This window comes from Bos indicus, chromosome 11, assembly GCF_029378745.1.
Source record: "Bos indicus isolate NIAB-ARS_2022 breed Sahiwal x Tharparkar chromosome 11, NIAB-ARS_B.indTharparkar_mat_pri_1.0, whole genome shotgun sequence".
In the NCBI taxonomy this organism is placed as follows: Eukaryota; Metazoa; Chordata; class Mammalia; order Artiodactyla; family Bovidae; genus Bos; species Bos indicus.
Genome location: NC_091770.1, coordinates 96,494,549 through 96,522,352, shown reverse-complemented (window position 1 = coordinate 96,522,352; position 27,804 = coordinate 96,494,549). Strand labels below are relative to the sequence as shown.

Below are 27,804 nucleotides of genomic sequence, written 5' to 3'. Positions count from 1 at the left end.
AATGTACACTGGGCACAGGACTTTTTCCCTTTGCCTCAGGCTCCTCCTCTCACACTGTTTGGGGAATCAGGGGAGATAGAGACTCAAGGAGAAGCCAGCAGGGAGCCAGGCAGGCAAGGGCTTTGTGAAAGCTCTGGAGCTTAGCGCCAACTCTCAGAAGACAAGGGCAGGGAACAAACAAAAGCATTACCATGACGAATTGTTCAACCCAAGTGAGAAATCCCCAGTTTGGCCAACTCTGCCTGGATTTCATGTTTAGCATTGGGAATATGGGGTCTTGCAGTTCAAAACAAAGTATTAGCGGAAATAAAGCGATCAAAGTTGCTGACATTTATTCAGCACAAGCTCTGCCAGGCCCAGTCTATGAGCTCTATACACAGTATCTCATTTAAAGCCCAGGAGCTCCCCATGAGAAAGGAGCACTCTCCGTCCCCACCCCCCACTCCCCGTTTCCCAAGGGAATGCCTGGGTCATAAACCAGAGAGGTTAAGGTACTTGTTGAGGTCACACAGCTGTGAAGGGTAAAGCCTGGGTTCAATGTCAAGACCTCACCCTTAACCTCTTCTCCACATGGCTTCAAGTGAAATTTTTTTCATCTGAGCTTGTGACTGTGAAATGTATCCCTATGTCACAAACCTGGATGGGGGACCCGGAGGTGCAGCCCTGTCTGATGACAGAAAAACAGGAGAACAGATGATTTTAATGATAATACGGTACAGACTGTGACCTCAGAGAGAGGAATGGGGATGGATCCTATCATTACAACCTGTACCGAGGACTCCAGTGACACAGGACGGAGTGCTGGGAGAGCACTTCAGGGGTCCTGACCCGGGGATGGGACCAGAGGCAGAGACCAGGTGAGGGGAGGTGAGAGGTGAGGGGCCAGGGGCCCCACAGGGCACTGTGAGGACTTGGTCTACCCTGTGAAGGACAGTCAGCCCCTCTGTGGTCACAGCAAACCAGTGGCCAAGCTGCACCCAGCCACTGGCCTCCGCTCCCTGCTCTCATCCAGATGGTCCAGGCCCCAGGCGGTCCCTCCAGGGACAGAAGGGTCTCTTGGACCATCCTGGGCAACGTGTCCATCTGTGCGTGGCCTCACAGTGCCTGACCCCACTGGACAAATCTACCCACTCTCACTCTCTCTCTGGAGCCCCTGCCCATCCCCACTGCCTCCTCCAGGCTGGGAAGCCACCCAGGAAGTTACCAGGCAGCTCCTGGGGGACACAGACCCCACCTACCCAGATCTGCTCATTCCCTGCTTCCCACCACCCCATACACTGCAGACAGGAGGGGAGAACAGGGGGTGTCCAAGTATGGGTGGCTGGAGGGGGCTCATGGCAGCCGGGCACCTGCGGCCCCCACCAGAGAGGGCTACAGACTCCCTGCCCCGGGCAGGGCTTCCCATCCCTGCTGGAACAGAACCAACCTCACTGCCTCAGTGAGGGGATCTCCAAGCCAAGGATGTGAGTGCATTAATTAATGAATTAGCCATTTAATTAACATAATTAGGCCTCATTATTTTCCTTGCACCTATCGTCAATTTTTGAGCAATTAAAAGGAACGCTGGAGGAGAATGGGGGATCTGGGTTGTCACTGCGGGTATAGGATGGAAAGCCAGGCCTGGAGTGACCCTTAGGCCACCAGTGCAGCCTTGGGGCAGGGAATGCAGAGGAAAAGGAGACTCATGGGAGCTCACACACATGAATAAGCACACACCCCAAGATGTAGTGTCCCCGAGTCTGGGTTTGCAGATCACTCTCCATTCACTTATTAAAGTCCTAATAGGTGCCAGGCTCTATACCAGGACACACTTGGACCAGGACAGGCAGTTTTCCTCCGGGCGGATGGAGGGAAGTTGTTGGTGAGTGCCAGAGTCAGCCCCCCACCTCCGTGAGCCTTTGAGGTAGACCATCTTTCCCTAGCTGTGTGACCTAAGGCAAGTTCCTTAGCCTCTCTGAGCTGTTTCTTTAGTTGAAAGACGGGTATCCGGTAGATATCTGCCCCCCAGTATTATTGTAAGGATGCCCAGAGACGCTGCACACCAAGCCCCTGGCCCGCAGTCAACTAGCAGGAAGCAGCAAGGATTTGGATTTGTTGGGATTGGAAGGTCTGAGCTGAGAAGCGACCTGGTGAAAGTTTAGAAAGCTCCCTGGTTGCCCGAGTGGACACTGGACAGTGGAGAGGTGAGGGTGGAGGCAGCGCCCAGCCACGAGGTCCAAGCAGAGGTGTGTCTTAGCCAGGGGTCTTCACCCTGAGCCCGGGCCTGATCCCCCAGGAGCCAGAGAAGACAAGGGCGTCAGGGGTGTGGCTCTGGGTCTCACTGACACCAGAGAAGGAGCCAGTAGAGAATCCTGGAAAAGAACAGCCAACGCGATGAAGAAAAATTAGCAGCAAGTCTTCCCAGGAACCAAGTGAAGAGAAGGCTTCAAGGAGGAAGGAGTAGCCAGGCACATCAAATGCAAATGCCCATATTTGCTGGTCGCTGGTCACATGCCGCCTGATTTCAGGGGAGGGCTGATGGCCTGTGTGCAGAGATTGGAGAATGAACCGGGGCTGGAGGCAGCAAAGGGTGAAGACCACTCTCCCGGGCATTTTGCTTCAAGGGAGCAGGGACACGGGTGTTGGCAGGAGAACAGGGCCCTGGGGACAATTTGTTTACAAGACGGGAGATGTCAAAACATATCTGGGGCTGATAGATGATCCAACCCCAGGAAATAAGACCCATGGTTTGGATGATGCAGACTGTTCCATTTTTCTAATTTGTATTTTCAAAACATCCCCTCGCATACCATTTTTTTAAAACTGCATTTTACTCAACTAATCTTTCCAACTTTTCATATCACCTGACTGGGGACACTTGCCACCCTCAGGCCACAGGGCGTAGCTTGTTCTGATGGTGTCCCTCGGAGTCCTCCTTGAATTTTATCGGGAAAAATGCAAAATACAGGTTCAAACCCTTGCAAACTCATAAGCTGCTTTTTTTTTTTTTTGCATTTTGCCCTTGTAATTTTTTATTTAGCTCAAGTCTTAATATTTTTAATGAGTGTGCCAACCTAGGGGGAAGGAACATATGCATCTGAGACACAGATGAAGATTCCAGGCTGTCAAAGTGGTCCATCAGCCACCCCAGCATAGAGCCAGACATCGGGCATCAATCATGAAGGCGAAGAAACGAGAAATGGGTAAGAACAAAATTCTAGAAATGCAACATCAGAGTCTGAGTGTAGAAGGGAAGCACGGTTTAGCATTTCATGATATTCATTAGTCTGCAGCAAGCTGAACTATCTTCTTTATAAAGTTCAACATTCATGCGTGAGAATATTTTTGAAGTATAGGTGCTGTAAAATATTATAGGAAGTTACAGTTGTACGATATAGTGATTCACAATTTTAGAGGTTATATTCCATTTATAGCCATTATACAATATTGGCTAATTCCCTGTGTTGCACAGTATATCCTTGAAGCTTATTTTATACCTAGTAGCTTGTCCTTCCTCCTCTCCTACCCCTATCTGCCCCTTCCTCCTTCCCTCTCCTCACTTGCAACCACTGGTTTGTTCATTATACCTGTAAGTCTGCTTCTTTTTAGTTACATTCTCCAGTTCGCTGTATTTTTTAGATTCCACATATAAGTGATATCATATGATATTTGTCCTTCTCTGTCTGGCTGATTTCACTGAACATAATCCCTTCCAAGTCTGTCCATGTTGCTGCAAAAGGCAAAATGTCATCCTTTTTGTGGTTGAGCAATGTTCCATTGTATGGATTTCCCCAGTGGCTCAGAAGGTAAAGAATCTGCCCGCCATGCAAGAGACTCAGGATTGATCCTTGGGTCAGGAAGACCCCCTGGAGAAAGGAATGGCTACCCACTCCAGTATTCTTGCCTGGAGAATTCTGTGGACAGAGGAGCCTGCTGCTGCTGCTAATAAGTTGCTTCAGTCGTGTCCAACTCTGTGCAACCCCAGAGACGGCGGCCCACCAGGCTCCCCCATCCCTGGGATTCTCCAGGCAACACCACTGGAGTGGGTTGCCATTTCCTTCTCCAATGCATGAAAGTGAAAAGTGAAAGTGAAGTCGCTCAGTTGTGTGTGACCCTCAGCGACCCCATGGACTGCAGCCTTCCAGGCTCCTCCGTCCATGGGATTTTCCAGGCAAGAGTACTGGAGTGGGGTGACATTGCCTTCTCCAACAGAGGAGCCTAGCGGGCTACAATCCATGGGGTTGCAAAGAGTCGAACACAAATGAGCAACTAACACTATCACTTTTGAATATTCCATTGTGTGTGTGTGTGTGTGTGTGTGTGTGTGTGTGTGTGTGTGTGTATCTTTTTATCCATTCTTCTGCTGATAGACATTTGTGTGGCTTTCCTGTCTTGGGTATCGTAAATAGTGCTGCTATGAACATTGGGGTCCGTGGATCTTTTCAAATCAGTGTTTTTGTTGTTTTTGGATATATACCCAGGAGTGGAATTGCTGGGTCATATGGTAGAGACCAAGTAATTGTTTTGTTGCGTATTTTTCTGTTTTTAAGGTACTGTTCTTATTTTTTTCAGTATACTTTCTATTTCAGCATCACACACATATGGGAAAAATGCACAAATCTTCAGTGTTCAGCCCAAAGAGTTTGAACAGAGTCAACACAGTCTGCAAACCAGCACTCAGATGGACATCGATTGAGAAGCATATTACCACCCCTCAAGGGCTGGGGAACACCAAGGGGAGCCACCATCCTGCCTTCCGGCGCCATAGATCTTTCCATAAATGGGCTTTCACAATCCGCATCGCCAGGGTCTGGCTGCTTCTCTCACCTGTGAGATTCATTCCTAACGCTGCCTGTACAGCAGGCCGTGCTGCCCAGTGTCCCCTGAGTGAATAACCATAGTTTTCATTCATTCTAGTACAAACAGGCATTTAGTCCAGTGTGGGGACTGACTATGGATGTTCTTGTATGTCTCATGGTTTGTGTACTTTTAGGAACATATTTGTACAGAAGTTGAGAACCTCTGTACTGGGGAAGCACTAGATGTTAATAGTCTCAAAACTCACACCCAAAATAGCATTAGGCCTGTCAGTCCGTGGTCAGAATTTGGAATCCTCACTGCTCAATTGGTTTTCTAATGTTTCTCATCTCTCTTGAAAGCAATAGTTTTCGACCGAGGATGGTTTTGCTCCTCTCCCCCAGGGGACTTCTGGCAATGTCTCAAGGCCTTTTTGGTATCACAACAGGGGAAGCTGGTGGCATCGAGTGGATAGAGGCCAGGGATGCTGCTAACATCCAACAAAGAATGCTCTGCTCCCAATGTCAATGGTGCTGAGGTTGAGAAACCCTGCTTGGAAGGAATAAGTGGTTCACAATGCCTGAGTGAGGTTGCAGCCTAGTGTTGGCAATTGCAACTCCCAGAAGTAGACTGAAGGAGGCAGAGCCATGGTTGCCAAAAGTCATACAAAGTGCAGCAGGGCTCCAAGAAAGAAGCAACCAGAAGCAAGACAAATCAAGAGGGAGAGATGGGGATTGCTCTGGACTTTTAAGGCTAAATAGGAGCTCGTCTGGGTTCAAGGAAGGAAGGGCATTTGGCAGAGGGAACAGCACCAGGAAAGTTACAAAGATATGGTGGATCTCAGAGTGCAGAGGCCCATGCACCCAGGAACAGAGAAGGCTCCTTGGGGAAGGGGCAGCATAAGGTGGTGTTGGAAGATGAGCCATTGTCTGGAGGAAGGAGCAACCTGTGGGGACTGGTGCATGAGTGGGCTCGAGTGTCCCAGGAGCCTGACAAGCTGGGGGGCAGGAAGATGGGGTACCACCCAAAGCAGTTTAAGGGGAGTTGGAACAACGCAATAGCAACTGAGTCTGAAAGGTAGGTGAGGTACTAGTAACCCAGAACATGGCAGAAACTTCCTGTCCTCCAAACATGCTCCATGTTCCCCATCCCAACCAGAGCTTCCTGGAGATGGAATAATAGCCCTTGACCCTGGGCCCTCACTCCACCATACACGATCCATCAGGAAGTTCCGCAGCCTCCAGCCCCCAAGAGCCCTCTGCCTCCTCTGCGACCACCTTGTCCCAGTCACCATTCTCTCCTGCCTGGACCATGGCCCCAGCCTCCTCAATGGGGTCTCTGCCTCCATTGGGCACCTCCCAGATTCTCCTCCACATGAAAGCTGCTAGAGAGATTTCAGCAAAACATAAATGAGCAAATCACTTGGCTGTTGGAAACCCACCAAGCTCGTCCTCCCATGGTTTAGGTGGTGCCACTCTTGGCACGGAGTTGGGTCTCAGCTCCAATTTGGGCCTCTTTCCAGGGGCCTCTGGAGCAGCAGAAGACTTGGTGCCAGACCCGGGCTCTGCTCTGTTCCAGCTCCCCCCGCAGCCCAGGGCCACCTGGCTCATGGGCTGTGGGTGGAACTTGCATTTCCACCAGGCTGGCCCCCAGCAGAGGGGGTGATGGAGACTGTCTGCCTGCCAGCTTTCCCATCTCAGCCTGTCGAAGCTTGCCTATGCAGGACCCAGGCTCCCAGGAGGGCTGGGTCCCCCAGGGCCTCCACCTGCCTAGTTCACCACTGTGCGAGCTCAGGGCTCCTCCGGGTGGAGCCAGGCCTCCTGGGCATCCAGAGAGCTCGTTATCTCGTCAGCCCTGAAGCTGCACCTGCTCTCCTGGTCTCCTGTGATCTCAATTAATCCGTCCTGCCCTGATTAATTAGCAGGGTTAATTATGACGGCTGCTGCTCTGAAGCTTGGGGAGGAAAGCCTAGCCAAGTGGCAGAGGAGAGACCCAGTCTGGGGTGGGGCAGGGTTCCTCACTCTGCTTGATCCCCTGGCCATCCCTGCCCAGTGCCTGGTGCCCACCCTTCCCAGGGCCAAGGTCAGGGGCCTCAGGAAGCCACCGGGGGGCTGTGATTCCCAAGGACCAGGCCTATCAGGGTCAGGCCAACACCCTCAGAGATCACCAGAGACAAGGGCACAAGACCCAGAACTGTGGGTTTAGCTCCTCTGACCTGACCTGTTATGTCACATCTAAGTCCCAGCCCCACCCGTCATCATGACCACATATGAAAGGACTCCAGACTCGATCCTGGCAGGAACCCCTTGATTCACACTTGCCTTTGAGGGTGAGCCTACCACCCACTTCCCTATATGCCTGTCCCCTCTAGACTCAAAGACCACTGTGCATGGAGACAGATCTAGAAAGAGGTCAAGGTCACGAATGGGGTTGCAGTGGTCAGGCCTATGGCTGGGGCCATTGCACAGTCTGTCCTGCTCTCTGAACCCCGTGAATGAATTGCCTCATGGGCTCAGAGATTTCCCCATCCTCCTCTCCTCCTCCAAGCCAAGCCTTCAGCTGAACATCAAAGCATCAGAAATGGGCTCAGGGTGACACAGGCAACTCCAGCCTCTGCCCGAAGACCTGGAGCCCCAAGCCCTTCCCATCCCAGCTCAGCCCCAACAAGGAACCTCTTTGTTCCACTCCTCTTCTGGGCTCCAGGCCTTCGTTGCGTGGACAGTCACCCATCAAGGATGAAAGCTTGACTCAGCACAGGGTCCCCACCCAAGCTGGGCCACCACCACCAAAGTCCTGCATATACCTCCTCCCGACACGCATCCATTATCCTGCTCGCCAAAAACGTGATCCATTATCACCGCCTGCGCCTGGCAAAATGTATCATTACCTGCACCCTCGGCACTTCCCAGATCAATCCACTTCTTAAATGTAGTAATAGAGAAGAGGATTAGGTACTAGAAAACTCATTATGAAAATGGCGTACTCAAATTCTTTAAAGGTGATATTTCATAAAATATACCCGGCCTGCCGCGTGCCTCAATCATTCTTTTTAATAGCTCCGTAGCAGCCAGAAAATAAAGTATTCATGAAGATTGAAGAAGATGATCCCATGAACTTCAATTTAATTGGTGCAAATTAAAACAATCCATCTTTCCGTGCTGTCCGTCTATCTCCAATCATCCCCACGTTGCACGTCCGGCACCCTGATTACAATTATCTTTTAATAGGAAAACTTGTCAGTTTTTGTGTGATTTACATAAGCTTGAGCAAACTTATGGGCATCAGATAGGGGCCTTGGTGTGTGATTTCCTGCTCCCAGCTCCCTGGCTCTAGGGAAGGCTGGGTGGCAGGTAGGGGAGGCAGGGTCCAGGCCAGGTGGAGGAGGGGCTGGCGTGGATCTGTGACATCCCTGAGTTTGCAACACCCATCAGAGATGACGCTGCATAAGACATAAATGGACGGTGCATCACTCCCAGTCTCTGGCCATGTCCTTCCTCTGGGACCACAGCAGCTGGACATGGAACCAGACAGGCCCTCTTCTCAGTGGCCATGGTCACTCACAGCCATTAATGCACACCGACATCCCATCTAATGAGCTCTATTCACTCTTTTCTCATCATTCAACGCATGTGTGTGTGTGTGTGCTGTCTTGTCTGACTCTTTGCGACCCCATGGACTAAAGACCGCCAGGCTTCCCTGTCTATGGGATTTTCCAGGCAAGAATACTTGAGTGGGTTTCTATGCCCTTTTCCAGGGGATCTTCCTGACCCAGGGATCGAACCCACATCTCTTGTGTCTCTTGCATTGGCAGGCAGATTCTTTACCACTAAAGCACCATCTGGGAAGCCCCATTATTCAATCTGCACCCCCAATTCACACACGGTCCATACTGCTGCCAGTGCTTCATTGAAGAGCCCATGCACTCACACTTGCTAAATTGCTTCAGTCGTGTCCAACTCTTTGCGATGCTAGACACTGTAGCCCACCAGGCTCCTCTGTCCTTGGGATTCTCCAGGCAAGGTTACTGGAGTGGGTTGCCAAGCCCTTCTCCAGGGGATCTTTCTGACCCACTGTCGATTTTCTGAAGTTTTCATCTTCAACCTGCATTGGTAGGTGGGTTCTTTACCACTAGCGCCATCAGGGAAGACCCTTGAAGAGCCCATGGAAACAAACAAATGAGGTTTTCTAGGGATGAGAAGCAAGGGGAGAAAGTCAACAATGGTCTGAGCATAACAACAAATTTGAACAAGGAGGAAAGATGGGTGCTTGGGTCCTACAAGGAGTGTGTGATGGGGAAGTTGTGGATTTTAATTCAACGGAAACCAGCCTACTGAGACCCAAGCAAGGTACAGGCACCAATAAGCCAGTGCCGTCTCAGGCTATATCAATAGAGATATGATGGCTAGAAAGAAGGAGGTGATCATTCCCCCCACAGCCATGCCATTTAGATCACCTCTGACCTGTTTGTTCTTTCACTTATTCATTTATTCAGATAAACATTTGTTGAGTTCCTGCCAAGTGTCAGGTGCTGGAGATCGAGCAGGAAATGCGGCCAGCCCAACTCCCAGCCTCACAGGTTTTACAATCCACTGCGATACAGACGGACAAGAAGGAGAGACGATTATACAGGCTGATAAAAATCTGCAGTCGGGGAAATGAAGCTAGAGGAGGGACCCCTGTCAAAGCTGTAGGACCCTACAGCTGCTGATGCCAGGCTGAAGACCTATTAGGTGAAATGGGGGCCGGGAGGGAGAATGCTCCAGAGGGACCAACCTATACAAAAGCCCAAGGCAAGAAAGCACAAGTGTTGACACAGAACGTGTGACGGAGCAGAGGGTGAGGACGCGTGAACAAAGGCAGGCCACACGTGTGGCCTGAGTGTGGTCTGCGTGCTTTTACCCTTTAAAATCTGTAATGAATTCTTAGCTATATGGGTCATATACGAACACAGTCTCACTCAAAACAAAAATTTAAGCATCACAGATGAAATCTCCCTAGACCACCTCCACTTTCTCCCCTGTACCTCTCTGCAACTTACCAGTCTGGTGTGCAGCCTTCCAGATTTTTCTCTACGCCTTCACATGTGGGAATCTATAGAAGCTTTTAGTTTTATTTCTTATAAAAAATGCCCCTGTACTGTCATGATTTTCTGAAGTTTGCATCTTCATCTTGGCCTTGTCTGCCACTGTCCTCATCACCCTCTCAAAGGGCACGTCCAGCAGACTTGGCAGGGAGGGAGTGTCCATAGCGAGTATGCTCCTGACCATCTGGGCAGCAGCAGGACAGGGCGTGGTGGATGACAGTGGGCACTCTACAGCCAGCTCTGCCTCTGCAACCCCGGCCAAGCCCCTCCCTATCTCGGAGCCTGGGTTTCCTGGTCCTAAAGATGGAGAGTAACAGACCCTGCCTGCTGAGATGTGTGGAATCTAAGTTAAAGCTCATAAAGTGGTCAGCTTGGGTCTTGGTCCATGGAAGGGTCTCTGCACACGTGTTGACATTGACAGCAATGTCTGTGTCATCTGAGAACAGGCCTGGGTGTCCCCAACACAGGGTGTTCCTGTGGCTCCAGCCCCAGCCTGCAAGTGCCACACCCTGGGAGACAGAGCCCTTCTTCACCCTGGAGCTCCTCGTGGTCAGGATTGGGGGTGGAGGGAGGCTGTTAACAGCCTGATCCTGCAGGCCCCTCTCCCTGTGACCCCTGTCAGGCTCCATCTGCCACTTCTGCCAGCAGCCCTCCACCAGAGGATCACATAGCTGGTACAATAAATATCGTTTGCTGAAGTAGCAAACAAGCAAAGTCATCCTTTACATGGGAGGAAAAGCCCTTTCCAAGTGGGGGCTGGAAATTGAACTCACCAGAAATTCTGTCTCTTTAAGGAATGGTAAGAGGTTTCCCAAGTGGCGCTAATGGTAAAGAGCCTGCCTGCCAGGGCAGGTAGACAGAAGAGATGAAGGTTCGATCCCTGGGTCGGGAAGATCCCCTGGGGAAGGGCATAGCAACCCACTCCAGTGTTCTTGCCTAGAGAATCCCATGGACAGAGGAGCCTGGGGGGCTATAGTCCACAGGGTCGCAAAGAGTCGGACTTTACTTAAGAGACATCACGTATGCACGCACAAGGAATGGTAGGAACAATGATTATCTTCTGAGCATGTGTGGACACCCGCTAGATATGACCCACTCCAGCTTGTGGAAACTTCACAAAGCCCTAGTTGGCCAGCTCCGTTACCAGCACATGGACATGTTAACTCACAGAGTCCTCGTGAGCATCTCCACTTACTGAGGTGAGTATGACTTCGATTCGTCCGGACTGGACGACTATGCTGCAGTAACGAAGCAACCCCCTATCTCAGGGCTTATCACAGTAAGCGTATTTTTCTCACTCGCATGAAGCCCAGTGCAGGTCACTGGCCTTCCTCTGTCTTGTGGCTGTGCCATGTGGACGTGTGGCCTCTAAGGTCACCAGGGCAGGAAAGGAAAGTGGTGACAAACACACGAGGTCTTAACTGCCTCAGACCTGAAGTGACAGGTGCTGCTCTGTTCATTGGCCAGAACTAGTCACGTGGGCCCCACTCAGCTGCAAAGCAGGCTGGGTAATGCAGGGGCTCACTGCATGTCAGGAGCCCAGATACCCTGCCAGTCTGCATTTGTGAAATGAGGGCATGGAGACACAAACTGACTAAGTAATTTGCTCAAAGTCACCCAACCGGTGACGGTTAGAGTCGGTTATTCACACACGTGGACATGTATGAAGGCTCACATGCTCATCTATGCTTGCGGATATGCGTGACAAGGCCCACATACATACATACTCTGGCGACCCCCACGGGCTGACCTCTCACTTGCTGGGCGGAGGGGTCATGCAGACCCCAGAACTCTGAGTGAGAGTGTGAAAAACTTGACCAGTGGTCATGGCACAGGCTCCCTCCTCTGTCCAACCTCCAGCACGGGGGCCTTGACTGCCAATCTGGGGGACCCTGTGCCCCCAGCTTAAGCAAAGGCCCAGACGTCACCCACTCTGATATGGCACTAACCCCAGATCACGCCAAAAACCCCTGCTTTCCCCTTTAGAGTAAAAACTTTCTTCAGGCTGCCAATGAGGCAGGATTCTGGGGCAAGTTTTTTTCCCCAAAATATAAAAAATTATAATAAATACACTGAGTGAACATTCTCATGTCCAAATATTTACATACATCCCACACACAAATATACTTACAGAACATAGATAGGTATGTGGAGATGTGCTTGTAACTATAAATCTGAATTTATTCATGGAAATGATGGCATATTCACATTTGTTTACATGACTAGAGTAGTTGACATAAAAATAAGTGGTGAACTGTGTTCAAAAATGTCAAGATCATGAAAGATAAGGAAAGACTGTCACAGAGTTGGAGGAATTAAAGAGATAATGACTAAGTGCAATGTGGCATCTTGGATTGGCTCCTAGAACAGAAAAAGGACACCCATGGAAAAGCTAGAGAAATCTATAAATCAAATAAATATCAAATATCAAATAAAGTCTCTAGTTTAGTTACTAATACTGTTCCAGTGTTGGTTTCTTAGTTTTAATAAGTGCACTGTGGTCTCTGGTGGCTCAGTGGTAAAGAATCCACCTGCCAAAGCAGGAGAAGTGGGTTCAATACCATGGTTGGGAAAATGCCCTGGAGAAGGAAATGGTGACCCACTCCAGTATTCTTGCCTGGGAAATCCCACAGACAGAGGAGCCTGGAATGATATAGTCCAACTATAGTCTAAGTTGTTCAAAAAAGTCAGACACAACTCAGTAACTAAACAACAACAAAAAATGTGGTCACGTAAAGCAAGCTGATGGGAGGGTGTGCAGGAACTCTCTGTAACACGTTTAGAATTCTTCTAAAAAGTTTTTTTTTAAGTGATGAAAGAAAATGCCCCAAACCAAGAGTTCAGATGCCCCTAGATTTCAATACAGCTCTATTAATGACTTGATATGTGACCTCAGATGAGTTTCTCATCTTTTCTGAAGCTCAGTCCACAAACACCACCAGAAGTTCAATTAGATAATCTTCAAAGTCCCATTTGGTTTTCTCATTGTGCAATTCACTCCAGATTCAAAACACATCCCTATTCAGAATACATATGCACAATCATACACACCTACCATATACCCCATCTCACACAGATGTAGTCAGTATGATAATTTTTGTTAATTCATGTGGTAAATAAGATCAAATTTCTTTTCTCCTTCCCATTAATACTTTGAATTTCCACGTGACCTATTAATAAAACATTTAGCCTCTTTCAGTTGAAGGATTTTCTGCTGCACATACACACAGAGATCTAAGACCCCTTTCAGTTCAGTTCAGTCGCTCAGTCATGTCCAACTCTTTGCAACCCCATGGACTGCAGCATGCCAGGCCTTCCTGTCCATCACCAACTCCCAGAGTTTACTCAAACTCATGTCCATTGAGTCAGTGATGCCATCCAACCATCTCATCCTCTGTTGTCCCCTTCTCCTCCCACCTTCAATTTTTCCCAGCATCAGGGTCTTTTCAAATCAGTCAGTTCTTTGCATCAGGTGGCCAAAGTATTGGAGTTTCAGCTTCAGCATCAGTCCTTCCAATGAATATTCAGGACTGATTTCCTTTAGGATGGACTGATTTGATCCCCTTGCAGTCCAAGGGACTCTCAAGAGTCTTCTCCAACTCCATAGTTCAAAAGCATCAATTCTTTGGCCCTCAGCTTTCTTTATAGTCCAACTCTCATATCCATACATGATTACCAGAAAAACTATAGCCTTAACTAGACAGACATTTGTTGGCAAAGTAATATCTCTGCTTTTTAATATGCTGTCTAGGTTGGTCAAAACTGTTCTTCCAAGGAGTAAGCATCTTTTAATTTCATGACTGCAGTCACCATCTGCAGTGATTTCGGAGCCTAAAAATATAATGTCTGTCACTGTTTCCACTGTTTCCCCATCTATTTGCCAAGAAGTGATGGGACCAGATGCCATGATCTTAGTTTTCAGAATGTTGAGCTTTAAGCCAACTTTTTCACTCTCCTCTTTCACTTTCATCAAGAGATGTTCTTCTTCATTTTCTGCCATAAGGGTGGTGTCATCTGCATATCTGAGATTATTGATATTTCTCCTGGCAATCTTGATTCCAGCTTGTGCTTCATCCAGCCCAGTGTTTCTCATGATGTACTCTGCATATAAGTTAAATAAACAGGGTGACAATATACAGCCTTGATGTACTCCTTTCCCGATTTGGAACCAGTCTATCATTCCATGTCCAGTTCTAACTGTTGCTTCCTGACCTACATACAGATTTCTCAAGAGGAAGGTCAGGTGGTCTGGTATTCCCATCTCTTGAAGAACTTTTCACAGTCTGTTGTGATCCACACAGTCAAAGGCTTTGGCATAGTCAATAAAGCAGAAGTAGATGTTTTTCTGGAACTCTCTTGCTTTTGCGATGATCCAGCGATGTTAGCAATTTGATCTCTGGTTCCTCTGCCTTTTCTAAAACCAGCTTGAACATCTGGAAGTTCACGGTTCATGTTCTGTTGAAGCCAGGCTGGGAGAATTTTGAGCATTACTTTGCTAGCATGTGAGATGAGTGCAATTGTGTGGTAGTTTGAGCATTCTTTGGCATTGCCTTTCTTTGGGATTGGAATGAAAACTGACCATTTCCAGTCCTGTGACCATTGCTGAGTTTTCCAAATTTGCTGGCGTATTCAGTTAAGCACTTTCACAGCATCGTCTTTTCCACTAGCTTTGTTCCTTTTCATACTCTTCATGGGGTTCTCAAGGCAAGAATACTGAAGTGGTTTGCCATTCCCTTCTCCAGTGGACCACATCTTGTCAGAACTCTCCACCATGACCCGTCCATCTTGGAGGGCCCTACATGGCATGGCTCATAATTTCATTGAGTTAGACAAGGCTGTGGTCAAGACCCCTTTGGAATAGTTCGATCTAGAGAAAAGAAAACCAATCTCAGCGTCAATGCCAGCTGCTTCTCTAGGCCACACGGTGGCGCTGTTGAAGACTGGAACTGCATAGCCTGGTAACTCTGCTTGCCTTGACGCTTCAGTGGCTCTTGCTGCTGCTTCAGGTCTCTTGACTCAGCCAAGCAGGCACCCAGTAAGAGGGCTTTTTCCTTCTCATGCCCAGGCTCATCCACCATCCCCCAAAGCTTAACACCATGCCATGCTGGCTGGGGCCAGACACAGTTCCAACACAGCTACAAGCTATGCCCAACTAGCTCTCCCCCAAGGCCATGGTGAGTCCTTTGTGTTGATACAGAGTCAGAGGCTAGGTCCCCCCTTTCCTGAGAGTCATTGCATTTCAAGGGCTTGGTTGCCTTGCCCAGCTCTCTGGTCTCATTCTGAAATGTCTCCCCAGTTGAGACTCTTGGGGAGCAGAGGCTGGGATCTTGGTCCCATCTCATCCATACAGTCTTGGTCTCCTGCCTGTTGGTGGGGCAAGGATAGGGGTCTTGAGATAGACCCGAAATGCATGTGCATGCTAAATTGTTTCAGTCTTGTCCAACTCTTTGCAACCCTATGGACTGTATCCTGCCAGGCTCCTCTGTCCATGGGACTCTCCAGGCAAGAATACTAGGAAAGTTTAATATGCATTGAGCATTTAAAATGTATCAGGCACCTTTCTGAGCATTTTAAAGACAATAATTCACCTGATCCCCCCAACAACTCTATAAGGCAAGTATGATTTTTTTTCATTCTCCATTTTACCATGAGGGAACTCTGAAAGATGAAGTGACTTACCCAAGGTCACTACCTGAGTATGGACATAATTACCATAGTGGCAGCAAGGGGCAATGGCAGCCTGCATCTCAAGAATCCTATCCTGAAGTTCTGCCTCCTAGCACCTCTCTAACCACTCCACCTCCAAGCTTCTCCACTACATCCATGCTACCTTAGATTATGTTCTACTGAAGCCAAGACTAAGTTAGGGACTCAGGGTCACATGGTTTATTGAGGGCAAGCTCTCAGGAGAAAGGGAACAAGCAGGTCCCCATGTCCCTATGGTTGGGATAGATGGACAGACAACAAGAGTGTTCCCAGGGATGAAATAGAACCTGGTGTTCCTAGAGTGAAATGGATGGGCAGCCAACAGGGGTGTTCCTTACTCTAAATAATCAAAAAAGAACAAGAATGGGAAATCACAATCCTTTGCCCAGGAGAAGGATCCTGTAACACCACAGCAAGGGTTCACCATGCTGATTCCTGGGCCCTTTCCCCAAAGGGACCTACAGCCACTTGGTCAAGTAACTGGAGAAAGAGAACCTCGGGGCTGGAGGATACAGGACCCAAGGTGACACTTGTACTTGAGACCCCAGTGAGCCAGCACAATCTCCCTATAAAAGTGGGGACACATGGGGGAAGGGGAAGGTCACAAATAGAACCCTGGCTGAAGTCATTCCATAGTGGGACCCTTGGGTTCACAGGCCACTCAAGGAGCACTTTATCAGTTCTCAAATATCTCATTGGAGTGGACATATTTGGTGGACCTGTTTAGCAGTTGGCAGAATGTTTGTCCCTTGATCTTCAGAGTAAGAGCTAATGATGGAGGAAAGAAGAAGTAGAAGGCTCTGGAAGTGGCACACCCACTCCCTAGCCAAGAGAAAACCAAAAATCATTTGATCGTGGGGGAAAAGACGTGCTGGAAGATAATGAAGGACAGGGAAGCCTGGCGTGCTGCAGTCCATGGGGTCACAAAGAATCAGACACAACTGAGCACCTGAACAAGTGAGTGCCATTTCAAAATCTTAAAAGATACAGGGGCCATCGTCACCACCAAATTTCTATTTAATTCACAGGTCTGGGGAAGAGGTATGTGGATGGACCCATGGGATCAGGCACCAAGTGTAAGCATCTCTGCACCCATGAGAAGGCCACCAGAGGACATCCACTGAGGACAGATACTGGACAATGACATGGACAGGATGACCTGGCCGGCAGATGTCAGCTAGTCTCTAGCCTCCCACCCCCTGAACCTGTGCAATGAACCCATGAATGGAATTGCCATAATGGCAGGATGGGGACTCTGCATGGACCCAAGGCATGGGCTCCCCCTCCCAAGGATGACCTAGCTGAATGCCAAACATCAGAACTGCCAGCAGCAGAAATGAACACAAAACAACTCTTATTGTGTTATCCTTTGATGTGGCCAGTTGACTGTATCAGACCATCCTGACAAGGGCAACAAATCCCCCAGGACTGGGCTGACCCACACCCCAGGTGCGACCTCTGTATTCCCCAGGTGCGACCTCTGTATTCCAGCACCACTTTTGTAAGCCTCATAGAGCATCTTGATCTGTTTTCGTGGGATTCTCAATAACACAGCCTTGGACCAAGAGACCCGCTTCATGGCAAAGAAGATGCCCTTGACCCTGGGATCAGCCAAACATCGCACCTTCCAGAGGCTGCGAGCCTACCAGAAGTTGAACAAAAGGACAGCCCACAAGGTGTTCTGAAGAATGGGATAGAGCCTGGTGTCCCTAGGGACAGATAGGCGTGCCTGGTGGAGATGTCATCTCAGATAAGCCACCTGTGAGGCTGGACGCTGGGTACACCTGAACCAACAGCCATTATTTGGTTCAATGTCCCCAACAGGTAGAACACTTGGGTCTGGGAACAGACGGGTCGAGGTGGCCGGCTCCCCATCACTCCCAGCCTTCTGATCTCACCACTTTGGGCTCTGTGGCCCTAGAGGTCTGGGTGATTCATTGTGTTGAGCCTTTATTTTCCACCTACAAAATGGGAATTAAAACATCTTGCAGTGAGAGTTGAGACAATGTCAAGTTCACACCCAATGGCAACTGCACTGAAGTCATTATTTTGAAAGATAGTCAGGGTCAAGACAGACTGGGAGCGGGGAGGTCTGCCAAGTCTGAGCCCCATTTCTGGCCTCAGTCTCACGGATCTTCAGGAAGTATTTCTGCCTGTCTACCTCGGCTTCCTTGTGCTGCCGATGAAGCCTATTTTTATTCTCAGGGATGAGAATAAAGGCTTTCCCCAAAAGCCCTCATTTGACCTCATTTGAAGAACATTTTTAGATTTTCCCCACCCTGCACACTCTCCTTGCCCCGCCTGAGCTGGGCTCTAAAAACTTGGAGGACCCCAAAGCCACATCCCCTTTCTAACCTGGGGAAGTTTCTCCTTTCCAGGCCTTCAATTTACTATCAGCAAAAGATTCCACTAGCACCGCCAAGAACTGATACTCAGAAATAAGTATGTAAATCCTTTGTAAATGTATGCTAATTACTTATTTTTAATTATAATGTAAATAAGTAATTACTGAATAATTTTAAAGTATTTACATGGGGGTGTGTGATTTAGACACTAACTTGTTATAAGATATAAAAACTATAAATTATACAGTAATTATGGCCCAATTTACATGCTAAGGCCAAACACAATTACGTAGCAAGAAAAATATAAACAATCAGGTAATTCTGCTGTAGTTACTGTGTAATAACCAAGCTGTTTTCTTCCCGTGGTTGATGAAGTAGGTCTGTGTGTTCACTCTAGGCTTGGAGAGGCCAAGGGGAGGGTGTGTCAGGAAGTTAAAATCATCTTTAAGGGAAAACAAAAATTAAAAAATAAGAAAAAAATGGCACAATCAAAAGCTATTGAGTCTTACCTGGGTGGGTTGCAGGGTTCAGAGAAATGCCGAGCCACAAAATGCAGCTCTGTGGCCCCAGCCATCCTCTCCTGCCTCGTCCACAGCAGCGCAGCCTACCACCCCCACCCCACCCCCTGACACGCTATTTCTCAGGCAAGCAAGAGTTCCTCAAGCTCCCATCTCCAGGCCTTCATGCCCCTGTGCCTTCAGACTTGACCTTCTTCCCACACTTTCTTGCCTGGACCAACCCCATCTCATCTTCAAGTCTCACCTACAATGCCTCTTCCTCCAGGAAGTCTTCCCTGACCACCACAAAATTTGGCCAGGATCCCCCCACCATGGGCTCCCACAGCTTCCCAACCTCCCCCATCCCAGCTCAGCACTGTTTTGAGATGGCCTGTTTGACGGCAAAATGCATCTCCCCCATCAGACTGGGAGCCCCAAGAGGTCAGAGCCCAGTCCTGCTTTATTCATTGCTGAGTCCCCAGTTAGGGGCACCTGGGCTTGAGAACATGGCATCTGGGGTCAGTGTGATCAGATCTCAAGCCTGGTACGGACACTCCAAAATCCTTCCAGGATTATCTCAGCAGCCCGGCCTGGCTTTAGGATGGGGAGCAGTAGGCTTGACAAGAGTCCTGGGTTCCACATCTTCACATTGCCCCTGACTGACACAGCCCTCTGAAGGGGGTCTCATTCTCCCCATTTTGCAGGCAAGGAAACTGAGGCTTAGGGAGACCAAGTAACTAATGGAGGCGTAGAGGTGGGCTGTGAAATCAGGGCCATCAGTCCCAACCCAGAGCTCCTCCGCCTTCTCCTCTCCACCTGGGCTTACAGACCCTGACTTGGGGAAGGATGGGGCAAATCCCAAAGACAGCTGTGCAAGGAGAGCGACCAGGGCAGCACCGGGGGAGGGGGCACCTCCTGCTGCCCCTGTGGCCCCTGAGAAGGGAGATCACAGCACCATTGGCCTGGGAGCCCCTAAGATGGTACTTTTAAGCTTCTCTCTGAGTCCCCTGGATAAGAATCTCCTGAAGCAGCAGTCCCCAACCTTTTTGGCACCAGGGCCCTGTTGAGTAAAAGACAATTGTCTCTTGGAGCAGAGGGCAGGGAGTTGGTTATGGATGATTCAAGAATAGTACATTTATTGTGCACTTTATTATTGTGTGCACAATACTGGGCTTCCCTGGTGGCTCAGCTGGTAAAGAATCCGCCTGCAATGCGGGAGACCTGGGTTTGATCCCTGGGTTGGGAAGATCCCCTGGAGAAGGGAAAGGCTACCCGCTCCAGTATTCTGGCCTGGAGAATTCCAGGGACTGTACAGTCCGTGGAGTCGCAAAGAGTCGGACACGACTGAGCGACTTCCACTTTCACTTATTATTATTATATCAGCTCCACCTCAGACGATCAGGCATTAGATCCTGGAATTTGGAGACCCCTGTCCTGGAGGGTTTATGAAAATGAAAATTCCTGGGCCCCTGGAAAGGACCAGCATTCTGCAGGGGGAGCCCAGGCTGCTTGTTTTTAGCCCTTGCCCACTGATGCCCCTTGAATTCTGAGGCCCCTGTGGGAGGAAAAAGACCACTTGAGCTTGAAGCTCTCTCTGAACCGGCCACCCTGCCTGTAAAGGGGCCAGAAGAAACCAGGCAGCGGGCTGTGCAGCACCCCCAGAACTGGGCTGAGCGAGGGGGTACTCGTGGGACTGGTGGTCCCTCCCTTCAAGGCCTCCTGTGCACCCCCTGCTGCCGCCCAGCCCACCCTGAGGCCAGCAAGATGACCAGGCTGGGGGGTACTCCCAGGGTGGGGGCCAGGCAGCTAGGGGCACTTGGCCCTGCTCTTTGTCAGGCCAAACCACCGTAATAGAGAACCCCACATCCTCACCCCTGGGAGGTCCCCCGAGAGCGCCAGCCCACCCAGCCACGCTTCCATCACAAACATGTTGCCCCACCCACCACCTACTGTCCCACAATCTAAGAGCCAGGGAGATGGAGGAATCCATATATGGATTCCATTTATCCTTTTTCTTCTGCCCCAAGGCGTTGCTGTTCATTAAGCACAGTCATTAGCAAGGATTTAGGGGCACCAGAGATCAAATTGCCAACATCTGCTGGATCATGGAAAAAGCAAGAGGGTTCCAGAAAAACATCTATTTCTGCTTTATTGACTATGCCAAAGCCTTTGACTGTGTGGATCACAATAAACTGTGGAAAATTCTTCAAGAGATGGGAATACCAGACCACCTGATCTGCCTCTTGAGAAATTTGTATGCAGGTCAGGAAGCAACAGTTAGAACTGGACATGGAACAACAGACTGGTTCCAAATAGGAAAAGGAGTTCGTCAAGGCTGTATATTGTCACCCTGTTTATTTAACTTATATGCAGAGTACATCATGAGAAACGCTGGACTGGGAGAAACACAAGTTGGAATCAAGATTGCCGGGAGAAATATCAATAATCTCAGATATGCATATGACACCACCCTTATGGCAGAAAGTGAAGAGGAACTCAAAAGCCTCTTGATGACAATGAAAGTGGAGAGTGAAAAAGTTGGCTTAAAGCTCAACATTCAGAAAACGAAGATCATGGCATCCGGTCCCACCACTTCATGGGAAATAGATGGGGAAACAGTGGGAACAGTGTCAGACTTTATTTTTCTGGGCTCCAAAATCACTACAGATGGTGACTGCAGCCATGAAATTAAAAGACGCTTACTCCTTGGAAGGAAAGTTATGACCAACCTAGATAGCATATTCAAAAGCAGAGACATTACTTTGCCAACAAAGGTTCATCTAGTCAAGGCTATGGTTTTTCCAGTGGTCATGTATGGATGTGAGAGTTGGACTGTGAAGAAGGCTGAGCTCCGAAGAATTGATGCTTTTGAACTGTGGTGCTGGAGAAGACTCTTGAGAGTCCTTTGGACTGCAAGGAGATCCAACCTGTCCATTCTGAAGGAGATCAGCCCTCTGATTTCTTTGGAAGGAATGATGCTAAAGCTGAAACTCCAGTACTTTGGCCACCTCATGCGAAGAGTTGACTCATTGGAAAAGACTCTGATGCTGGGAGGGATAGGGGGCAGGAGGAGAAGGGGACGATAGAGGATGAGATGGCTGGATGGCATCACTGACTCGATAGATGTGAGTCTGGGTGAACTCCGGGAGTTGGTGATGGACAGGGAGGCCTGGCGTGCTGTGATTCATGGGGTCGAAAAGAGTCGGACACGACTGAGCAACTGATCTGATCTGATCTGATCTGATCTGAAGTGGGACCCTGGGGATGGAGGGCACTGCTGACCAGGCCCAGACCATCGGTTCTACAGGAGACGAGTTTATCTCAGCCATCACCCTGCCTCCTTACCAGCTGGCTGAGCACCAGAGAATCACACAGGAAGGACTATCCTCTCTAACAATAAGGAGCGTAATAACCCTGCCACCATTCATAAGCAGTTACGACTTGAACCTCGGGAAGGACGTGCTCTCACCAATCCTCATTAGGAGGCAGGCACAGAGAGGGTCCGTGATTTTTGAAGGTCACACAGCCCCAAGAGCATGGACTTAAATTCAGTCTCCCAGACTCTGCAGTCTTACTTCAAGCCACTTCCGTTTACATCTCTCACAGCTCACATGAAAAAGGACTCAGCCAGTGGCAGCCAACTCAGTCTGATGTGGCCAAAGCCAGTGCCAGCATGCAGGAGCCTTGGCTCTGGCCAAATCCATGGAGATGGAAACTGCCATCATTCCAGCGCTGCGACCCCTCGTGCAGCTACTTCACAACCCAGGAAATTCCCCGGTCCCCTGGGTAATATTTTTTTACGGCCATTGCCGGGTGCTATTCATTTTATTACACTTTTGCCTGTTATTTTTGTTGTTGGCGCATAAGCAATGTGGTCAATTCCATTTTACGTGCCTGGGCGTTTCAGATTCATCGCCAGCCAGCGTGGCGCTGAGTGGTTACACGGTAAAGTGTTTGGCTAATAAAATGCATAAAGCAGAGATAGGAAAATCAATGCCTTTGTTACAACATTTCACCATCTTTCACGCGGTCTGTCAGGCAGGGCTGCCCGCTGAAGCTGGCGCCAGAGGCACCACATGGGGTGTCTGCCACCAGGCCACATGCCAGCTGGCCCAGAAGCTATACTCTTTGCCCCTTGCCCTCCTGGAGCAGGAGCCAGTCAGGGAACCCTGACAGATGCTCTTCTGGTGCCTGAGCTGGAGACAGAGTGTTGGAAGAAAGAGGTAATTCCAGGTTCTTGAGCAAGTCACTGTACCAGTCTGACCCTCAGTTTTTTCATCTATAAAATGGGAATAATAATAGTCCCCCCCAACCCAAGGGCTTTTGTGAGAATGCAGGGAGAGAGCCCAGGTCACCCACATGGCGCATGACATACATGGGCTAGGTAAAGTGATACTGCTGTCCCCCTCCTCGGGTCATAGCACCCTGGCCACTCTTGGGTACCCCTCCCTCCTCAGCCCCTGAGAGGAGAACGGTCTCTCGCTGGACTGAACCCTAACATGAGATGTGTCCCATCTCTACTCAGACTTAGGGGGCAGCCACCCTGGTCCTCTTGTGTGCGTGTGTGTTTGTCATTCAATCCTGTCTGACTCTGTGACACTATGCATTGTAGCCCACCAGGCTCCCGTCCACGGGATTCTCCAGGCAAGAATACTGGTGTGGGTAGCCAGGCCCTCCTCTAGGGGATCTTCCCAACCCAGGATCGAACTCGCATCTCTTAAGTCTCCTGCATTAGTGGCAGGTTCTCTACCACTACTGCCACCTGAAAGCCCCATTGTCCTCATTTCCTTGGCCGAACATTTATCTCAATTCCCATGATCATTCCTGCGAAGGCACCCCAGGGTCCATGTCAAGCCCTGGTTCAAAGGCAAGACTGGCTGATGTGAGAGGTGGAGCCCCAGTCCTAGCACAGGGCACAGAGCCACACTGGCTGGGAAAAGGCTGGTGATGGGGATATATGAAAAGGACATTCCCCATTCTTTTCACCCCTCTCCGCCCTGTCTCTGGGCCTTGGACACATGATTTTGCCTCTCTGAGCTTGTTGCCCTAACTCCAAACTGAGAATTATAATCATAGACCTTCGTCCCTGAGGACTGAGTGAGGTGACATAAACTTTGTCAAACCAAAGGCCTCTCCTGTGGCCCCAGAGGGCCTGGGAAACATGGAGATACACACACAGCCCTAGGAGGAAGGGGTGTCCAGAGGGCAGGAAAAGGACATTCTAGATGGAGGGTCACCCTGTGTCATGATGGCACAGAGAGGAAATCAGCCTGCTTCTGCTCAGCCACTCGGTGCCCTCACCACCCAAACCTCAGTTTCCCTCTCTGGAGAATGGGCACAGTATTCCTCACTTCCCCTAGGCTGCTAGGGGGAGGAGGTGGGTTAAACGAAATACTCTAGGAACATCCGGGGGCTTCCCAGATGGTGCTAGGAGTGAAGAACTCTCCTGCCACTGCAGGGGACGCAAGTAATGGAGTTCTTCCCAATTCCAGGGGTTGAGAAGATCCCCTGGAGGAGGGCATGGCAACCCACTCCAGTATTCTTGCCTGGAGAATCCCATAGACAGAGGAGCCTGGTGGGCTACAGTCCATGGGGTTGCAAAGAGTTGCACACGACAGAGCACACACACAGCACACGGCCCATGAACATCTCAGAGCCAGGCCCAGCACACAAAAAACTGAAAGGCCTTGAGTGCTGGCATAAGGGGCTGAGACGTGGCCTGGGAGGCGGAGGGGGGCTTTGGGAGGAGCCTGGATTCTGCGGGGGCAATCCTCCCAGGCCCAGGCCATTGCCCTCCCCACCAGCCCACACTGGGCTAGTGGGGGTGGCAGAGAGCCCACCTTGGGGATAAACAGGGTGTTGCCTCTGGAGACCCCGTCCCTCCAGCTGGCCCCAGTGCCCCTCCTCCCACACTGGGAGGAAGCACAAACACAGACTTAATCCCCTGAGCCTTCCAGCATACCCAGGCCTGGCGCACGGCTTGGCAAATATTGGACTTTATTAATTTAATTTAATTAAACTTTATTAACCTTTATTAAAAATAAACCCTCATTAAAATTCTCATTCCTGTCTCCAGCAAAGGCAGGGGCGGGGCTCTGCCTGCTCTCCAGGCTTTTTAAAATGTCACCCAAAGGGAGGCAGTGGCGTCCGGAGGGGCCAGAGTCTGGGACAGGGACTGGAGGTGAAAGGGCCCAGAGAGGGATGCAGGGGTGTGTATGTGTGTGTGTCTGTCTGTGTGTGTGTGTGTCTCTGTGTGTGTGTGCACGCACGCACATGTGTGTGCTGAGGGGGTGATGGCAGCTGAAAGCCAGGCTCTGGGTGAACAACATGGACGGTTAGCTCAGACCCTGGGCAGGCCAGTCGGGAGGGAAGACGAGTCTGAGGGCCCAGGGAGCCCTCGGGATCCAGCCCCCCAGAAGGGCAGATTTGGACGGGCTGTGGTGCCAGGCTTCACTCCACAAAGCACCCAGTTCCCGGCAGGTCTAGGAGGAGGGGAGCACTTGTCTCTTCCGTGTGTTGTTTTTTGTAGGAGCCATCCTTACTCCCTTCAGAAAATACGGAAAATATAGAAAAGCACCTGAGAACAGGAAATTCTCTATGAAGCCAGATGGACTCTTGTCCCTCCAAGCTGGGTGACCATATTTATCATCCAGTTGGGGACACTTTTAAAGGGTAAGAGACATGTAGAATTGTGCCTTGTTACACTCATAAGCAGGTCTTGTCCTGGAAAGTGGGGACCACATGTCACTTCTCAGAGCACCGCTGGTGAGCAGGAAGCAGCTTTCCTTCCCATGGAAACAAACCCATTATCTATATTCACGGGAACAGGCCCTCTGTTAGGGAATGGCAGGGCCCCCACCCCTCAACACCTGGCCCAGGCCTGAGTCCTGAGCCAATTTGGAACTGGTAGTCCCAAAAACCTTCAATGGTTGGGCCCTGCCCTGAGCTTTGTGTAAATTGCTTCATCTTCTCCCCCCAGCAGTCTGGAAGAGATGAATAACACTATACCCATTGTACAGAGGAGGAAACTGAGGCTGGGGAGGCGAAGGGCCTTACCCAGGGCCACCTGGCTAAGGGTCAGAGCTGGACAGCTCCCTGAGCATGCCCTAGGGGAGCAGGGGAAGGCAGGGCTGCACAGTCTAGGGGAGGGCTGACCCTGGAGGGTGGCCAGGCAGGCAGACCACCTGCTCCCAGTTATCTGAAGAGCTGTTGCCGAGGGAGGTGCCTCGGGCAGAGCCCCAGAGGGGAAGGCGGAGGCACTGGACCGACAGGCAGAGTTGTCCAGCTCCACTCACAACCATTGCCTGGGAGGGTCTGGCCTCAAAACTGCCTGCACACATCTGCACTGGGACCCTCTGCTCTGCACAGGGGTCAAGCCCCCTTCTCAGTCACCCTCCTTGGTCCAGGGGAAGGCCTATGGAAAGACAAAAAACAGGGGGGCCCCTCCAGATGCCTCCAAAGGATGCTTCTCAAAGTTTGCATGCTCAATAAAAATATACTAAACACACAACATCACTACAAACAAAGCTAGTAGAAGTGATGGAATTCCAGCTGAGCTATTTCAAATCCTGAAAAATGATGCTGTGAAAGTGCTGCACTCAACATGCCAGCAAATTTGGGAAACTCAGCAGTGGCCACAGAACTGGAAAAGGTCAGTTTTCACTCCAGTCCCAAAGAAAGGCAATGCCAAGAATGTTCAAACTACTGCACAATTACACTCATCTCATACGCTAGCAAAGTAATGTTCAAAATTCTCCAAGCTAGGCTTCAACAGTACATGAACTGAGAACTTCCAGATGTTCAAGCAGGATTTAGAAAAGGCAGAGGAACCAGAGATCAACTTGCCAACATCCACTGGATCATAGAAAAAGCAAGAGAATTCCAGAAAAACATCTATTTCTCCTTCATTGACTATGCTAAAGCCTTTGACTGTGTGGATCAAAACAATGTGTGGAAAATTCTGAAAGAGATGGGAATACCAGACCACCTTACCTACCTCCTGAGAAATCTGTATACAGATCAAGAAGCAACAGTTAGAACTGGACCTGAAACAATGGACTGGTTCCAAATTGGGAAAGGAGTACATCAAGGCTGTTTATATTCACCCTGCTAATTTAACTTATATGCAGAGTACATCAAGGGAAATGCTGGGCTGGATGAAACACAAACTGGAATCAAGATTGCTGGGAGAAATATCAACAACCTCAGATATGCAGATGACATCACCCTTATGGCAGAAAGTGAAGAGGAACTAAAGAGCGTCTTGATGAAAGTGAAAGAGGAGAAGGAAAAACTTGGCTTAAAACTCAACATTCAGAAAACTAAGATCATGGCATCCGGTCCCATCACTTCCTGGCAAATAGATGGGGAAACAATGGAAGCAGTGACAGACTTCATTTTCTTGGGCCGCAAAATCACTGCAGATGGTGACTGCAGCTAAGAAATTAAAAAATGCTTGCTCCTTGGAAGGAAAGCTTTGACAAACCTAGACAGCATATTAAAAAGCAGAGACGTTACTTTGCCAACAAAGTTCTTTATAGTCAAAGCCATGGTTTTTCCTATAGTCGTGTATGGATGTGAGAGTTGGACCATAAAGAAAGCCGAATACTGAAGAATTGATGCTTTTGAACTGTGATGATGGAGAAGACTCTTGAGAGTCCCTTGGACTGCAAGGAGATCCAACCAGTCCATTCTAAAGGAGATCAGTCCTGAATATTCATTGGAAGGACTGATGCTGAAGCTGAAGCTCCAATACTTTGGCCACGTGATATGAAGACCTGACTCATTGGAAAAGACCCTGATGCTGGGAAAGATTGAGGGCAGGAGGAGAAGGGGATGACAGAAGATGAGATGGCTGGATGGCATCACCGACTCAACAGACATGAGTTTGAGAAAGCTCTGGGAGATGGTGAAGGACAGGGAAGGCTGGAGTGCTGCAGTTCATGAGGTCAGAAAGTCAGACATGACTGAGTGACTGAATAACAGCAACATCAAACACACAGCAGGTGAGGAGCGTCCTGGGTTCAGATCCTGACGCACTGCTTGGTGTGGTTTGGTGACTTTGCCCAAGTTCATTCACTGCTTCAAGAAACCTTGAAGGTGTGGCACTGGGTGGGTTATGCTGGCCTCCCTCACGGACAGGGCCCTCGGGGGCTTGCAGGCCAGTGAGAGGCAAACTCAGTAATAATAACCAGCAGGCGTGTTATTGCAAACTGTGCTGAGCACCATGAGGGGAAAGAAGAGCAAACACGGGACACCGATCAGAAGTGGGGAGGTGACACGAAGCAGGATGCGGAGGAGCGGAGCAGGGACACAGAGGAGGGACAGGTCAGCCTGGGGAGGAGCTGCGGGGAGGCTGCAGGGAGCATCGAGGGCCGGAGGAGGACAGGCCTGCAGA

General features: G+C 49.7%; 1 long non-coding RNA gene across 2 annotated transcripts; it reads left to right on the top strand.

Annotated features, from left to right (window-relative positions):
• Positions 1-591: 591 nt before the first annotated feature.
• Positions 592-9,857, top strand: LOC139185685 (uncharacterized). Of its 2 annotated transcripts, none has more exons than XR_011569169.1 (3): positions 592-857; positions 3,045-3,182; positions 9,269-9,857. It is a non-coding gene; the product is annotated as an uncharacterized lncRNA (long non-coding RNA). The 2 variants fall into 2 exon arrangements; XR_011569170.1 differs by lacking the exon at positions 9,269-9,857 and adding an exon at positions 4,569-4,772.
• The last annotated feature ends 17,947 nt before the right edge of the window (positions 9,858-27,804 follow it).